Raw genomic sequence first — 7,195 nt, forward strand, 5'->3', positions numbered from 1 at the left:
CATCCACTCTGTTCTCTTAGTCACAGCAGTCACAGGCCCCTCAGATTCAAGGGGGTGAAGGGACAGGCTGTGCCTTTCAACAAGGGAAGGATGTGATGCAACTTTCTTGGGGACAAGCTACAACAACATCCATGTGACTGTGTCCTGTAGACCTGGAATTTCGGGGAAAGGATAGAAATCATAGGGATAAGGAGCTGGATTCATGAAAATGGATTGGTTCCCTTAAGGAAGTAATTGTAAGAAGGCTAAGACTTGGAGGTCATCCCTGCCGCACACATCCCCTAGTCAAAGGTCAAAAGACGAAGAGGGGAGAGGGAGAGGACCTGGGAGGAAGAGAGGCAAAGAGGAAGGGGCAAGGACTGAGGGAAAGAGTGGGGGGATAGAGAGGGAGAGGGAGAAGAAGGGAAGGGGAGGGGGAGGAGGGAGAGAAATATTGGAAGATTGGGTACCCAACCAACTTTAGCTTGAAGCCTAAATAAGAGCCCACTAATCTGAAGGGTAAAACCAAATTCTCAAAGCTGTTTATTTTCAGAGTCTACTAAGTATACTTAATAAAATTCCTAGTAGTTGCTGCTTTAGCCCTACATGGAGCAGAACCTTAAAATGTTATGCTTGGGTTTGAAATTCTAGCTGCACCCAAGTCTGTTCCAGTTTGGTTTAGGTTCAGTCTGGTGACTGCGCAGTTTGTTCGCATCGATTCTCATTGTAGATATCACCATTCACCCGCCCCACCGCAGTGCTCGATTACGTTTTACAAAACCTTCACAAAGTAGTGATTTTGGTTCCGTTTTGCATTTGAAAAAGGATAATAGTTATGCCAGATTTAAAGCTGGGTTTGGGCTAGGGTCACCTATCTGGCTCATTCAATAATTTTCTTTTTTTCTTTGCCAGTTCAGCCAATTCCTGAGTATACTTTGTATCTGAGTCTCGGTTTTCATTGAGAAATGAGATTTTATCTTTGCAGAGTGGGAAGGGAAAATAGAAAGCAGCGGGTCCTGTCAAAAGGAAAGGTGAACTCAGTGTCAAATGATGGAACTGCAAAATTAGAGAGCCAGAGGCTCTAATGAGGAGGAATAGAAGGGCAGAGAACAAAAGGCAGCAGGAAATGATGGAAGGGAGAGGAAGTCAAACGGTCTCGGTTGATCTGATATGTTTTCTCTTAGAAATAGGAGACAGCGGTGCTGCAGCCTTGCAGCCAAGGAAAATGGCTCACTTATTTATTCACTGTGTTATTTCTCTTTATTTCTTGTAAAATCATACAGCACGTGTGATCTTTAAACAACAACAGCCAACTTAAAGTGTAGTTTGCAATCTTTTTACCTTAGGGGGAATCAGTACCTACGCTCCCGTTCTTACGCAGACCCTTCATGTCTTCTCCATGCTCTGAGCTGAGGCCGGGATCAGAGGCTTGGATTCGGCCATGAGTGTGTGAGCTGTTTATGAAAAACAATTGCTCTCAGTTTAAATTAAAGTTCCTGTGTTGAGATGGCCTCCACGCGGGAAGTTGAACGTTGACACTTAATGTTGATTCTGGAAGGTACTCTTCCAAGCTCATCAGTCCCTGTCTTTCATCCGACAGATGAGAACACGCAGGCACCAGAATCCCAGGGATCAACTTATTCATTTTGCTGAAAAGACGGTGACTTTCACAAGAGATTTCATAAATAAAGCTACGTAGATACCTTCAAAAAGATCATTAGCAGTCCACGTATTGTACTCCTCCACACCATCTGAATGAACTCATCCTTGTCATAAATGTTCTGAGCTGAGACACAGCAGAATGGGAGATGTCTTTTGGACCTCACTTCTAATGTTTTTAAGTCACTATTCTGGGCTTTGTCAACTTCTTGACAAAGTTAGTCCTTTAAGCCTGAATAGAAAATATCTACATAGTGACTCTACGTTCATTAGGGTTACCTAACTGCCGCCATAAATAAAACTCCTAATCAGTAGCTTCACACTCGTTCGGGTGACAGTTTCCTCATCTGTAGAATGAGGGCCATGTTGTTTTGTGTATCAAACGAGCTAATATTTACAAAGCCTTTAGAATAGTGCCTGGCACATAGCAAATCTCTGTAAGTGGTTTCTGAATGAATGGATGAATGAATGAATAAGTGAATGAATGAGTAAATGTTTGTTTCTTGCTTCCTCACACAGTGTGGGTGTCCCTGGCCTTTCGTCGGTTTTTCCTGCGCTCACTCAGGGCCCAGCTTCCTTGCTTCTTGGGGCTCCACTTCCATGACGTACCCCTGGTCCTCTCCTTCCCCAGGAACATCCAGCATTTGGGCACCCAGTGTGCCCTCCTCTTCCTGACACCAAAATTGGAAATGATCTAAATTGCCTGAGTGGGGAAAGATCTTGATTCAGCTGCCGCTACAGAAAAGAGACCTTGTTCGAGAGACGTCAGTAACGACCCCCACATCGTTGGGCTCATTTGAGAATTGTTTAAAATAATACATCTACAGTACCTGGCACACAGTACCAAGCCACTATTTGTCCCTGCTTGTTTACATTTGTCTTCTGTATTTTAGCTATTCTTCTGTTCTTCTCCTCCTTTTTTCTCCAGTCTTTCCAAATAGGTACGTATGTTTGACATTATTTTTGTTGGTACTTAATGACACTTTCCATAGCATTAGTTCTATTTCTCGGAATAAGAATAGGTGTTATCCAAAAGCATCTTCCTCATTAACAGAGGTACTAACTCGGGCCAACTTTCAGGTTGAATACTCCTTCATTCCTTTCCAGGCCAGCAGTGTGGCTCCTGGTGAAGGACAAGAAGCAGGGATGGGGAGTGAGAGAGGGCATAGAAATGAGAGACTTTGTGTTCTTACCTCACATCACTCTTTTCAAAGTAACTTCTTTTATTTTGGAAATATTTTATTTTTTCAGTAAGTATTTTACCAACGATACCAAAGAAAACTTCATAATCACATGCTTACAATTTCATGGCTGCTTAATCATATCCATTATATGTGGATTTTATGAGTTTCAGCCTCAATTGAAACATTATTCCCCATATTTTCAGGTGCCTGGGGAAGGTGCCCCTCATGGCCAGGCCTCACGTGTTGCCCACACCGGATCTTTTCTAGAATCTAGTACTTTTCCCTCAAAAGCAGCTTTAACACAGTCACATTATAAACTATAAAGAATTAAAGCTACTTTCTTTGAAAATTTGCAATTCTCCTAAGATGGCTAGAGACACTTCAACCTAATGTGTTGCTGGCCTGAGGGAAGGAATTGATAAGCAACAACGTCCCAGTTTCTTCGGACGGTGCAGCTGATGTGGGCATTTTCCCTAAAGACCTCGTGCAATACTCAGGTCCCCTCCCGGACTGATTACAGCACACTCTCTGGAGGTGACACTGGGCATACGTTTTCACTCAAGCTCCCAGTTCTTTTAATTTCTTTTTAGTGTTTATTTTTGAGAGAGAGGGAGAGAGAGAGAGAGAGCGAGCATGGGAGGGACAGAGAGGGAGAGACACAGAATCCGAAGCAGGCTCCAGGCTCTGAGCTGTCAGCACAGAGCCCAGCGGGGGCTCGAATCCGTCAGCCGTGAGATCATGACCTGAGCCAAAGTCGGACACTTAATGGACTGAGCCACCCAGGTGCCCCTCAAGCTTCCAGTTCTAATGGGCTGCCAGAGTGGAGAATCACTGTGGTAGACACTCATAATGCCTCCTAGATTCATATGCAAGCTCCTGATTATTATTATTTTTTCTAATAGTGGAGAGGTTACTGATGTTAATTGTATATACATGGAGACATGTGAAGGTGGGGTGCCCCAAGACAACAGGAGTGGGACACTAAGTCCACTGCCTTGGTGCAGAGGCCCCACGGTGTTTGTGAGGCCAGCCATGGTTCACTTCTCTGAAGCCTAAGAGGGGATCCGCCTGGCTTTGGGGAATGAGGTGGGGGTGATGCTGCTGATGTCGCTCCCTCACTGAGAGTCCTGCGATGGGGCATCTGCAGGGGCAGGAAGGTCCCTTACCATCACAGGTGGCTTAGTCTTAACATCCTAACCGATTGTGTTCTCCTGTTAATGGTGAACCCTCTGCCATCTCTCCTAACACTCTCATTACCCTCTCTTCTAACCGGGTCCCTGTGATAAGCAAGCTTTACTAATTGTGCCCCCATGCACGTGAGATCCTCTGTGTTACGTGTTTAAGTTGTGAAACTAAAGGACAGCTGTTGAGGCAGGTGGCCCGAGGAGTAAGGCATGGCATCGCCCCCACAGGTGGATGCTTACACACCAACGTTTTCCAAGCATCTGCATTTTCCAAGTCCAGGCATTGTGCTCAGGCCTGAGGCCAGCAGCATCTGCTAGAAATTCCACATTTCAGGCTCTTCCCCAGACCCACTGAATCCTCAGCTGATTCAGATGCACATTAGAGGGAGAAATATAGAACTGGGGTGTGGAGGTCACTGAGATAGAGTCCTGTCTGCAAGGAGTTCCCGGATTCCGGCAAAAAAAAAAAAAAAAAAAAAAAATTAAAAATTCTTTTTTAAAAGGTAGAAACATGATCTCAGAAAAAAATACAGTGAGTCTGTGTCAAAGATTTATTTATTTAAAAAATTTTTAAATCTTTATTTTTGAGAAAGAGAGACAGATTGAGAGCAAGTGGGGGGAAGAAAGAGAGGGAGACACAGAATTCGAAGCAGGCTCCAGGCTCTGAGCTGTCAGCACAGAGCCCAACGCGGGCCTCGAACTCACAAACCGTGAGATCATGACCTGAGCCGAAGTCAGACGCTTAATGACTGAGCCACGCAGGTGCCCCTCAAAGATTTATTTAATTCGTTAGTAAGGGGATCAGCAAAATGGCAAAACTGGTTTAAAAGAAGATGGGAAAAACGGATAAATTTAGTCAACGAAAGTAATCGCAAAGTTCAGAATAAAACTGGTTCGTGTCCTACAGGAACCTAAAAACCTTAACCTTTGTGTTTATTTTTTGATTTAAGAGAAACGGTTTGCCTCTTCACTGGCTAAAAATCATTTGCACTGTATCAATCCTCTACAAATTAACATCTAACTTTTCCAGAATCTGGCCTCTAATCGATAGAAAGTAGCAAGTCAAAGGAATTTAATATCCCCTTAGGCCTGCGTGTGAAATGATGCTGGAGGATGCCTCGAAAGCCTCTAGGGTCATCTGAAGTTTGGGGTAAGTTTTCTTACCAATTCAGAGAGGAGACAGATTTGGAAATAAATATTTGCAGTGAAATATCGTCAGTGATGATACAAATAGCACGTGTGGCATGTTGGGCGCTGTTTCCATTTATTGGCTCTTTTAGCCACTGTCACCACGCTGTGAGGCAAGGGCTACTGTGGGCTTCATTTTGCAGAGGATGAATTGAGGCAGTCAGACTCTTGACCCTCTGCGCTTAACTGCCTCCCCTGAGAAAATAGCTAAGGGGGCGGTAGGGTGTGCGCGCATGCGCGCGTGTGCGTGAATTTGACTGAAGTAGAGGCAGGTTGAGGGTGGACCTCGATGCGCAGCCTTTTTTCATTTCTTATGAAATGAATCATTCCCCGATTTGAGTCAGGCAATGAGATACAATATGATGATTGTCCGTTGCGTGGGCTGCCTGGAAACCCTAAGATCTTGTTTGTGTAAAATCCTTAATATTTGTGCCAACTTGGGCCGCTGCCCGTGGCAATCAGACATCAGACCTCGTGTGTCAGCTCACTAAACCATCATTCCCCATCCTAAGGCTGAAACTGTTATGTTGGCATGTTTAGGAGAGACAGGGGAGGGAGACCTGTGTGTATGTTATAATTCAGTGGGATGGATGTGTCAGTGTTCTTTGTTTAAAAAAAAAAATGGATTTTGTTAGAATCTGGCATTCTCTGAGAGTCTGGGTGATTACAGGGCTCCAGCTTGATTTGGTATCTAGAACCCACTTCAGCATTACGCCAATGAGTGGCCAAAATGAGTTGTTCTTTTCTAATTAAATAAGTCCACAATCTAATCTTCTACAAATATGGTAAACAGAGGAAGGACTGCTCCAGCCTACAGCCCCGAGTAGGTGTTACTACCCTGTCCTTCTGTTCCGCCTTTTTGTTGCTGGCACGTGTTTGAGGTTGGAGTTACAACTTGATGAGCCAAATTGTCCTCCCCAGCCTCCTTTTGTTTTGTCACAATTAGCTGCACGTGCAGAACTGTTTTCCTATGTAATTGCTCCCACAAGGGGGTAATTGCACCCAAAAGTGGTTGGTTGCACCAATGGCAGGAGCAATTGATAACAAAAATGCAAATAATTGCAGGCGTCCAAATTGCAGTCTTAAAAAAGGGACACCCAGTAGAAGTCTGACTGAAGATTTGGCCTGCTCTCTTTTTCCTGCTGGAAGTGTACTTGTTATTTGAAACCAATATTGTAATCTCTAGACCTGCCTCGACTTTCCACACCTCCAGGGACCTCTTGGAAATGGTGTACATTACAGGACTAAAGAAAAACCAGATTGATCGTAAATGTCAGCTTATTTAGGAACTAGAAAACGGAGTAACTTAGAATCAAAATTGTATTGAGGGGGGAGAGCACAGACAGTTGAGCAAATGCATTTTTACCATAACTGTGAATCTCATAATTCCCTACAAGAAACCTGGGGGAAAATAGTCACAGAAATACTAATAAAGTTAGTTTTTTACTGACTCAGCCACTAATCACAGAATTACAGCAACTCTAGCTACGCATCCTTCCCGTCCCCTTTCCCTCCTGAAATTATTACCAGATAGTGCAGGATCATGGCAGCCTCAGTGAGGCATGATCGTAACCTGCCTCCATGTTGTGAGCTTGTTCCCTGAGACATCCTTCTAGCTTTCTTCATTTAGATAGACTGGGCTGTGCCAGGTGGCTCTGGCCCTTTGCTGCTCTGGTTGACAATATTGGGCTTCCAGATTGCCCTCCATGAAATGGGGAAAATACATTTTTGTCTATTTGTGTTATACCCTGAAACATGGGCCACAAGGGAATATGCCTTTTGTCTCTCAAATTCCTCCAGAGGTTTTAGTGAAACACCTCTCCTTTGTTTTTGTGTTTCAACATCCCCAGCTCTAGCCAGAGACCTGAAGGAGAAGGGGTACAGGGGAAAACTAAGAGGGAGGACAGCAGGAAGGCCAGTCCAGAGGGCAAGGTGAGCTCTTCACTCCTAATCACTCCTGCACTCACATTCGCACACGCCAATTCTATTCTCCTTCTTTAA

The sequence above is a fragment of the Neofelis nebulosa genome, chromosome 5 (genome assembly GCF_028018385.1).
Source record: "Neofelis nebulosa isolate mNeoNeb1 chromosome 5, mNeoNeb1.pri, whole genome shotgun sequence".
Taxonomy (NCBI): Eukaryota; Metazoa; Chordata; class Mammalia; order Carnivora; family Felidae; genus Neofelis; species Neofelis nebulosa.